The sequence below is a fragment of the Lagopus muta genome, chromosome 3, assembly GCF_023343835.1.
Source record: "Lagopus muta isolate bLagMut1 chromosome 3, bLagMut1 primary, whole genome shotgun sequence".
NCBI lineage: Eukaryota > Metazoa > Chordata > Aves > Galliformes > Phasianidae > Lagopus > Lagopus muta.
This window is the reverse complement of record NC_064435.1, coordinates 42,727,260-42,738,694: the sequence shown is the minus strand read 5'-3', so window position 1 is coordinate 42,738,694 and position 11,435 is coordinate 42,727,260.

Sequence of the window (11,435 nt, the reverse complement as noted above, 5' to 3'; positions counted from 1 at the left end):
TTGCTGATGTACCTCACTGTACATCCTTACTGTAGCCTTAGGGCTACAAATGTGGTCAGGTTTTAACAGTAGACCAGGCTTGGAGATAGAAGGGTCAGAGGAATTAACTTTTCTTCCCAAAAACACTTTTCAGGGAAGATGTCAGTCAGCATGGCTGAAGATCATCACATTTTACAGTGTGCACAACACAAAGCAACAAATGTGTATGGCTCTGTAATGGCATTACGCATATAGTCTTCCTCTGATTAATATTCACTGAAATGTAGTTATATTTAAAGCTTTCATAGCTGGTTTTATTAGCTTTTGTTGGAACTCAAAGATTCATGAAAACAGCCAGACAAAATTAACTAACAATTGTCAGAGCTAACAAACATCCTGGAGAGGGAGATATCCTACTATAGCTGTCTTTAAATAACTTTCTTATTTTGACATGTCTTCATCAGCAGTTTTCATGCAAATAAATCTCCAAATGTGCCTTCAACTAATATATGCACATAGATTTACATGGAGTTAAGAAGATACAAATGAGACTGTTCATAAATTCAACCCTGGCTAAAATACTTAACATTACAAACAGTAAGCATTTGATCTTTTCAAATAGGAGGTTCTGGATTTGTGACTACAGAGGTTGTCTATATTTTTTGAAATACAGACTCTATGGAATGGCATAAATACTACCTGAATTGTAAATGCCTTTGTGCTTTCATTAGGAAAAAAAAAGAAGTCTAATGCATTATAACACATTGTATAAGATAAAAATTCCATAGAGTACATCCTGAAATGGCAAACTTCCATGGAAAAAGTCTGTAAGCTTCTGCTTATTCATTTCAAACAGGAACCAGTGAAGAGCATACTTTAAGACTGAACTGTCACAGTTCAAATAACAACTCACTTTTCAGTGCTATGCAGATTTCATGGAGCCAAAAAGGACTTCTTGATTTTATTAACTGACCTAAGGATTTGATCAGTCTGATTTTTTGTGAAAAATAAATAAGCCTGTGAATACCCAAGTAAGGACAGGTGCAAGAGGAAAGTTTCAGCGCAGAAGAATGTCTCAGGAAGTCATGTGCCAGATTCAAATATTGCACTTCATTGCACATCACAAAAGCTATCCCACTAGCTCAAGTTCCTGAACACCAGAGTCCCTTACAAAAGAGGTAGCAGAATACAGCGATGGTATTTTTCTGTGAAGAGGTGAGATATTTCAAATACACACACGGTTTGGGAATTCAGTGGTTCAGCTGGAGTTTCCTTTACAAGTCAATGCTTTACTCGCATTTGATATTTAACTGGTTGGCCTTGCAATGCTCAGGAATGGTCACCTGTTGTAAAAACAGCAAGGAGGACTCGCCAGCCCAGGTCATGAGGCTCTCCTCTGTGCTTCACCAAGACTTTTCCCACACGGTTACTAGCACCGTACTTGCTATTTTTAATTAAACAACTTCAGTGTGGAGACATACATATAACGCATTTACAGATAATGTGGACATTTGCTGCCGATCAGATACTGTGTTGGTCAGCTTGAGAGCTGTACACAAGGTAGCAGTCCTTCACAGGAAGACTGGGTGTCTCTTTTTTTCCTAAAGAAGATTTATTCACAGAATTTTTAGTGTAAGCTTCTCTGTGCAAAATCAATGTGATGATGACAGATGCTAGACGGATAAATACTAATATGGTACAAAACTCCGCCACATTAAATCACCACAAAATTCTACTTCTTTTTCTCGTCCTTTTCACCATATTTAATGAGTCACACTAAAATTTGTGCAAGGAATTGCTCTGCCTGTATCCCTGGAGTCATGTAAGGCAGGCATACTCTGCTCTCTACTCATCAGGATTTGTGTAAAGTGGATATTTATGGGTGGAAGAAGGGTTTGAGCTGATAACATTGACTCCCCAGTTCAACTACCTTGCTCCTGTCCTTTATCTGAGTGTGAAACTCAGCTCATACCCATTGATGAGCCCCTGGAAGTGACCCCAGTTTAAGTGATGGTGTTCTTCTCTGCTCCTCCTTTCCTGGGCTCCGGTCTGCCTGTGCAGCTGGAGCCAGCAGAGGAAATGCATGCTGCACTGAGAGCTGTGTGCATGACTCATCCCTCAGTCTGTTGGGAGTTACTGCATGGGCTTAAAAATAGTTAAATAGGTAAATAAATCAATTTCAAGCCAGCAGCTCAGGTTTGGGGAAGAAAACACACGCATACATACACAAAAGAAACCCAAAAGTAGGTTATCCTATCTCCTTCTCTGTCTTTCTTTAAGAATCTCAGTACTGCAGAAAATCTTTCCGGCATGCCACCTAATATCTATGCTAAACAGTACACACAGCCTCCCACTCCCGTTCTAGGCAAACCAGACCAATTTCATTGCTATTTGCATCACACAGATGGATTAACTTGCTCATCCTAGCTTTTGCACAGGTAGCAAATAGCTGAATCATAATGCTCTGGCTGAAATGGCATTGTCTAAATGCAAAGGGAGAACTGATCCCAGGTGGGCAGGTTCCAGCGTGACGGAGTCTGGAAGGGCCATTTTTTCTGTGCAAACAGCCTGTGCGATCAGAACAGAGCAGTGGCATTTCTCCATTTTTTTCACTCTTTGGAGACTTTTCTTAAGGCATAGAAGCCATGCTAAAATGCTCGTTATTTTCTTAAATACGATCTTAATTCTCCTGTGTGCTCAGACTGCATTTTCAGTCTATCTGTCACTGCAGTGAGTGCAGGTAGGCAAGTGTCAGCAGGAGAAGCCAACCACTGAACAAACTGCCTTTTCTAAGAAGCAGTCAACTGCTGTTTCTAAAATCCAGAGCTTGATCTCCGCCTTTGACTTTGCCTCCCATGAAGACGAAATTGCATCAAAGAAGTCAAACTTGAATGTCTGGAGCTTAAAAGAACAAAGCCAAACTTCATCATTTCCCAAGGTCGCAGTGCTTAATCATACAATACTTAAACATCACTGCTCCTACTGTGAAATACTCACAGGAAAAACAACAGTTATGCACTTTTATCAGATGTGAATCTTATCTCTGAGCAGTTTGATGGAACATTTAGATTAACATCTTAACGACAGCATTTCTGCTGCGAGGTTCCTATCACATAACTAGAAGCAGCCATCCTGCTCTGCTAGAGCTGTGTGCACGTGCACTTCCCCTTCATATTTCTCTTTTACCGCCATCTGGATACAGGCAGACCATGCTACAGAAAAAACAAATCCTGTCAGCAGCACATCTCCCTCTTCAGCTCCGATTCTGCTTTTTTTTCCCATACTTCTCATCATGTTGTAGACATCTGAGGTTGGAGGCAGCTTTCACTCATGCAAATGATGTTGGCTCGTTCAGAGCACTGAGTTATGAGTTCCATGAAATACCACTGGGACTTCGGTTTAGTTTGTTAAGTAAGCTATTAGTTCATTAAGTGATGAAGTCATTTAGTAAACTTCACTTTATTAACCATGGTAGGAGTCAGTGTTGCCACTCAGAAGAATCATGCTGCTACTGCATGCCTGTTTCCCTGGCAGATATGTGTCAGGGTGAGGTGGAGGTAAGAAGTGAGGCAGGAGCTGAGAGCATCAATGATCTCAGCTGGTGAAGGGATCATCTCTGCGGGCACTTAGGACAACTGCAGGCTTGCCTTAGCCAAAAGAACAACGATCTTGCCTTTACTTTAACAGCAGTGATTTCATAGCAGTGAAAAAAGAAAAACCATTGGATTAGAAACTTGTTTATTCTTAAGTGACCAAGATCTATAAGAAAAAAAAAAAAAAAAAAAAAAAAAAGAGAAAAAAATTAAGATAGAAATCCCTGACTGCGAGTCCTTGCATGGCAGTCTATGACCAATTCTCCCCAGCAGGTGCGCTGTTGGAACATGAGGCATGAGCAATTTCTGCTGCTCCGGAGCCCACCCAGCTGCTCCACCTTTCACAGGCCCCCACCCCCCGGCTCCTTGGGCCAGCCCTGTCTGCCTGCATGGCTGTTCTGGCCAACACGAGCACTGTGCCCCAGCTACAGCCCTGCCACAGAAGGCAGAAAAGCTACGAATCCTCAACCCTGGAGCACATTTGAATTCCTGAGAAATATAAACAGCTGCAGGCATGTTCATTCTGAACGCAGAACCTCTGTGGTGATTCTGAACTGAATGGTGGGGCAGGGAGGAAAGGAGAGTGATTTACCATTTTCTCCCTAAAATGATTGGGATGAGCACAAAAGCAGCTCTGAACCTGAGAGCAGGGGCTAGGTCTAACAAGTCGCCCATCCCTTTGTGCTGGTGGAGCCATGCATGTGCTCCCAGTTAAGCCACAGCCATACCCCAGTGCCCAGCTGAGGAGGTGCCACTTGCTTTTCCAAGCGCACGGTGTGTTGCCCTCCGCCTGCCTGCCCTGCACCCACACACACAAACCACTTCTCAGGCCTGTCAGCTCCCTCTCAGGATGGCTGCTCATGGACTTGCTCACATCTCTGCTTTCTGTCTTGCTCCCCACAGCATCTCAGTGATCTGAGTGACAGCCGAGGCCGGTGTCCCGGGCAGAGGCAGTCCATCCGTGCTGCCCTCCTTTGGGGCACAAACAGCAATGCAGGTCCAGCAAACCCACCCCTGCGGAACCCTGACTTGTTCCTAGGCTGCACCCCTATGGGGAGGGATTGGTGCTGGTGGCACTGGACATGTCAGTGGAGCCGTGCACCGTGGGAGGGCTGCAGGGATCAGGAGATGGAAAGTTTGCTGGCTTTGGAAACGCAAGACTGAGCATCAGTCTTGTAATCAGCAGTTACAGCTGCTGTCTACTGCCTTCCCTGAGACCCCCTGCTGCCAGTGGAAGTGATGTGGGGGATATTTTGCAATGCAGAGATCACCTCTTAAAGGGGAACGCAGAGCCCTCCGTCACTCTTCAGCTAAAGCCCTGCTCCTGGTTGCCCTGCAGTACCATCTTCCCATAATGGCTGCAGGATTCTATTTCCTGTATTGTTTGAAAACACAGCTTCCATACAAATACAATGGGACATCATTTTCAACTTTGGAACAGGAGAAAATACTGAGCAAATTTAATCAGCAGCTTTTGTTACTGCAGGTACAAGAACCTGCCACTTTCCACCAGGGTCTCCAAAAGAAAGTTCAGCCACTGGAAGAAAAGGCATTATAAAGGTTTGTGTGATTAGCGCAATTTAAGCCTTAAAGCTCCCAAAGCTGAAGGACACACGTAAGAAATCCTTTGCATTTTAGATTTTTAGTTTGTTTTCCCAGTATTTCCTCCCTAGAATACTCCCAGTTCTTAACAAACTTGAAAATCTTGCACCACCAATTAGCTACTAATTTGCTTTAGCTAGTGATAAGGCTACACCAGTACTACTGGAGTATAAGAAGTATTGCAATTACTCATTTCAGACTAAAACTGAGAAAAGAGAGAAGCCTGCTTTTCTAAAGCCTATCTATATATAAATAAAAGAAACTCAACTGCTTTCTTAAGGAAAAGCCATATTACTACACTGTTATTACATATACCTACCATTGCTCCAGACATTACAGATCACAGACATCCCCTGAACTCCTGCTGTTTCACTGATCAGACAGAAATGCTGAAGCTACACATTCTTCAAGTTCTTGCTTCAGGACCCTTCTAGAATAAGCTTCTTTTTCCCTCTTCTTATCTATCTATCTATCTATCTATCTATCTATCTATTTATTTTCTTTGGGATCCCATTCCTGGATGTGTGCAGCAAGTACAAGCTGCAGATCACCCATGAAAACATCTACCTCTGGGACAAGCACAACCCGCGCCTCAAGCTGCTCTCCTGGTCTTTGTCCTAGACCAGGACAAATGCCTATGTCCATTTTAGCTTTCCGTTTTATTACCAGACCAGCTTTTGGCATTAACAAGTTTTACCAGGTAGAGCTTTGGGTTACACATCCTGGTGAATCTGCATGTCATTGAGAGCCATTACATGATCAAGCTGAGGTTTTCTTTGGCTCTGTATTCACTATGTTTGGGTACTCCGTGAGGTAATTCAGCTGCTGGGCAAGCTCTTATGAAATTAAAACTTTGGATCATGACAAATCACAACAACTCCCACTGTACTGATGTGGCTAAAATACTGGGAGAGCTGTGTGGACAAAGCATTGTCCCAGTGCTGCCAACCAAGTAATGGTGCAAGCAGTCCTCTGCAAGAGAGAGACTGTTTATGCAAGGAGAATCATAGGGTGGCCTGGGTTGAAAAGGACCACAATGATCATCTAGTTTCAAACCCCCTGCTATGTGCAGGGTCTCCAGCCACCAGACCAGAGCCACATCCAGCCTGGCCTTGAATGCCTGCAGGGATGGGGCATCCACAGCCTCCTTGGGCAACCTGTTCCAGTGCGCCGAAGATTATTGTTTTAATTAGTCACTTTTTAAAGTACCTCCTCAACATTTGATTGAATCTCTGCAGAGACTCACTGAGCTCGATGCCTGCAAGAAAGACAATACCTCTTCCAGGAGCATTTCTGCATTGTCAGGTTAATGTAACTTAATTGTGAGTGCTGAAAACAAAGCATTTAGAAATGAAGTAACGACTGAAGAGCTGATGTGCCTACAAGTGACAGAGGCAGAATAGTTCCATCAACTTGAGTGATAAGCTAAAGCCCATTCATGAGAGCAGTGGGTGTCTCACCCGAATAAACAGTGCAGGATTAGACTCTATTGCGCTTCGTGCCAGCGCTAGTTAGAAACACACAACAGATGTCAAGCAAATAGGGAAGTGTGGGACAAAACAGAAATAATTGTAAAAATGTGCCCAAGGATAAAATAAATTGATCCTAAGACACTAACAAACATTCTTGTATGAGACAAAATGAGTCTTTGTACTGGTTTAGCTTTTATTTTCTTGCTAATATTGCATAACAGAGCTGTGCTGGCACAACAAGGAGGGGGGATAATAAAATAACTTATCAATGCACTATTAACTCTACACACTCTTACCTAATAATAAGATATGGATGTCTCTTTTAATGCGTGTCCCATTGTTGAGAACTTTCTCATTACCCCGAAGTAGAATACACAAAATGGCTTTTTTAATATACTCATGGCCGTGAGTGTTTGGTGCTAAAGACTTGCTTAAATGGTCAAAGATATCCTATTTAAGAAACAGCAAACACTTACATTGCACATTACCAACATTAGAATGGAATCTCATTATCCATTTGCTGGTATTAGTGCAATTTATAACTTACTTTAGTTTGAGCTTTGCAGAATTTCTTGATCTTTGCCACATCATCAGCTGAGAATGTGGGTGCTGTTTCTTTGCTCATCAGTTTGATATTATCAGCCAGCATTGTTATCCCGGGTATTTTCCTTCAGATTAAGAAAAATGTCATGAGATTAACTATTAAATAGGTTAACTATTAGATACAAACTGGACCATTGTTTTCATGACATCAAAAGCTGCTTAGGTAGGAGAACGTGCAAGTGGAATCAAATTGAAAGAAATTATTAGGTTTATCCATTCTATTATGGCTTAGCTAGTGAAATCCACACTAAGAAAGGATTTAACAAAGTTTCAACCCCAGAATTCAAAAGAACCGGAATGATGCACTGCAGCTCCATAGCACTGGGGATTTCATTCCTCCTTTACTGCTAAATGCTAGAGACTTGGCTATCTGTGTTTGGTGAAACCAAATACATCCCAGCAAAGGATGTGTTTTGCAGCTAGGGCTGACCTCAGCTTCGGCTCTAGGGAATCATTGGTCTCTGATGGCGTGCAGGATGCAGAGCTGCCTGGGGAGGGGTGGCCAGGCAGAGCACTGCTCACAGGACCAGGGCTTACCCAGCAGGACCCAGCACATCGCTGTTCAAACAGGAAGCAAGCTCCAAAAAATGTGGGGTCTTTCTGAGTGGGTCCTTAAGAAAAAGCTCTTAAGAGGTTTTGGTAATAATTGCAGGAGAAAGCTACAATGGAATTAGGAGTACTTGCAGTCAAGCTAGCAAGAATCTAACTGTTCAGATAAGAATCCCAATCCCACCTATTTGATGCCAAGTTCATTTCAGGCTGGCCCTGCTGGAAGCTGCTTTGCTGGTGTGCTCGGCTGTGCTGCCAGCCAGCAGAGCCCTGGGAAGGGCTGCTTGGACACAGGCACTCAGACTCCAGGAGATGCTTCTGAGCATACGATCCTCCTGGATATTTTCCAAAGTGAATTAATTTTCCTGTAAGTGCCTTCCACACAGTCTTTGCAATATTGCATTAAGAACTGGTTGCTCCTGGGGCTGGTGATATCTGGAGACTTCCATTCTTCGGTCAACAAGGATGGATGTCAATGGCAGTCACCCAACCGCAGGGCGGGGAAGGGAGCACGCAGCCCACAACAGTGTTTAAGTTGCTGTATCATGACTTCCATTGCTGCACTCCTCTGAGCTGTGGCTCGCTCCCAAGGAACAGGAAGACCCCAAATGTGAAGAAATGTCCTCTAGTAGGGATGCATGTTGGCTCTGCACCAGGATCCACAGCCCCAGCAGAGCAGGGGGAGATAACAAAAGCCTGCCAAGCAGCACGCATTGCTTTACACAGCTGAGGGGAAAAACACAGACGGAGCTACAACAAAGCTTAAATCCAAAATAATTACATTTTGTCACAACTCCTTCCACACGGCCCAAGCTACCAAGGAAGCAAGCCGCTGGTGTAGGAGGGGAGACACGATCTGCTCCACAGCCTCCTTCAATCCCAACACGACCAGTTCCAAACGTCTGAAACAGGGAGCGACTAAATCTCTTAATGCTCTCTGAAAAGCAATCAGTTCAGCGAACGCATCATTCAACAGCCTCCAATATAAAATAATTAAACCGTGAAAAGCTGCTGCCGTAATCTGACTTTGAAATCCTAAATTCCTTTACATGCGGAGGATCTGATGGCAGCAAGCACAGCCAGGCGCAGGCAGCCAGCATCTCCAGGCTCAGCCTCACGTGCCTCCGCTCCCTGAGCAGAGACAGCTTAACTCTGTGAAGATTTGTGGTTGCAGCAGAACTATCTAGGAGATACAGCTAAACCCCAGTGCATTCAGTTCCCCAGCCAAATTATATTTTGATGCAGGTCGCCAGGAGCTAATCTTTCATCTCTATTTTTTATACATGAAAATGAAAAACCAAAAAGGAAAAAAAAAAAGATTTCAGATTAAACAGCATTTATCATACTAAATAGAATTAAATCAGATGGAAAATTGCATAAAGACGCTCAGTTAAAACAATCAAATTAAAAAGCCCTTTACCTGTGCGAGTAAAGTCTTTGATTTTGTTAGAAGAGAAGCCTGTTATTAAGCAGGCTTGAAAGGGAGGTTCGGGCAGCCCTGTCCCATTCCCTTGCGCTGGAGCTGTCGGGCTGTCCCCTGGCACAGATGGTGCTACCTGTTTGTCAGGCAGGGTCACTGCTTCGCCCTCACCTGCGGGAAGAAGATGCGTTTTCAGTACTGCAGCGGCACAAGGGCTGCACAGTAATTATGCAGCAGGTTTATTCAGCCAGGCATTTTTCTCAGCGACGTGCATATGCACACATCCAGGTGCACACACACACCTGCACTCAGCAGTGGAATGCTCTCTTGGCCAAGCAGGGCCAGAGGCTTTCAGCAAGCCATACTGACGTGCTGACTGTTACAGAGCTCTCACCTTAGATGGCTTCTGGTGAAGGTTAAAATGAAGAAATAGCAAAGCCTTGTTGAAGGAACCTATTTCAAATTATCTCAGAAATAGTATTTTAGTAAAACTGAAGGAATTATAATCCATCTTTTCAAAAAAACTCCAATTTATTCTTTCCATCAATTAAAAATGCACTTATGAACTTGGCTTGTGGCAAAACTGAGAGCAAAAAACAGTGACTGTGATGGAGAACAACTGTCTGGAAACAATTTTTCTGATATATAACATAGGTCTAAGAGGTTCAATAATGTCTTTGGCCAGATTTTGCTGATGAACATTGTCCTGGATTCTTGGCTGGAACTCCCTTTGGCTTCAAAAGATCCTATGTCATTTCAGGGTGAGTTTGGTCAGAGCAAGAAATGCAGAAACCCCTGCAATAAGATTGATTTCATAAAGAACTTGAGAAATGCTGAAGGTTGGAGTCCAAGGCAACACATATGCTATTCCTTGGTATCCAGGGTGTTTCCTTTAGAACCACATGAATGAGTGGGTGTAAACTGCTCCTCTTGAGAACTGGGATGCTTTTTTGTTCCCAATTATAGAATCATCTGGGTGGAAAAGACTTTCAAGATCACCAAGTCCAGTTGTCAACCTGAGTGCCATCACTTACCCATCTCTCTCATCCACACACCTCTTGCATACCTCACAGGACAGGGATTCCATCATGTCTCTATGCAGTCCTTTCCAGCCCTTGAGTCAGAATCAAGCATCTTGTAACTGAACATGCTCCACACATTTCTGCATGAATCCTCTGCGAGGACCTACAGAAAGCTATAACATGCTTGAAAAGGTTGCATGAACAGTACAGACACAACATGCTGATGCTACTCTCGTAATCTGCTGGGGTCTGTGAATGATGCATCTGTCATTTACACGTCCAGCTCAGCTTAGTGCTTCTGGATAAAACCCAACTTCTGGGTCTATCAACAGGATTGATATTCGTTTTCAAGGATCGCCTATATAGTTTCACTTCAGGTAGATTTTTTTTTTTGTCAAAACAACAGTTTAAGAAAATAGGAACACAAGATATTTGGCCAAGGTACAAAAATCAAATGCCATCTGCTAGCTATCACAAATAAGCAAAGTGGTATATGCAGCCAGACAGTAGTTGAGGCTGACTCAGCGTTCCCCAGAGTGGGGAAAAGGCAAACTGCTTTCAGGGCAGTAGGAGAAGAAATAGCAGGCCGTGTTCTGGACTTGGGGATGGGTTGATTTTCACATGAACAGCTGGGAAAGAATAGAACAATCAGAGGAAACCGTCAACTGGAAGCTTCTTGGCTCTCAGAACAACATTCAAGAAATCAGTAGTAAGGCAAAGGAGCCACAGACCTCCATGAGATCTATGGAGGCAGAGGGCTGCGCTCATCTCTACTGCAATCCCACCAAAGGGAGAGGCACTAACCCAGGACGTCTTCCCCAACTGTTTGAGGAATAAGGATGTCCATTGTCTTCCAGAGGAAAGAAGGGGCAGCAAGTGGGACAGACCTTGTGTTGCCCGCCCAGAGAAGGCACTGCCTGGCACCAGCATCTGTGATCATTTCTAGCTGTCAGATGCTTCTCCTGTTTGCTGAGCTGCAGTTAAACAAATAAGATCAGCCAAGATATATGAAGCTCTCCAGAGCTCTTCCAGCCCTCCTGACAGTGCTGACTCATTAGAGTTTCCTCCCACATTCTGCAAGAACACCTGAAACCCAGCCCTGATGGCATGTCTCACTGACCTCTTATTTACTAGAGGTAATTGATGATGCTGGATAATGAACGGCAGCAGCACAGTCAAAATAAATGCTTCTTGT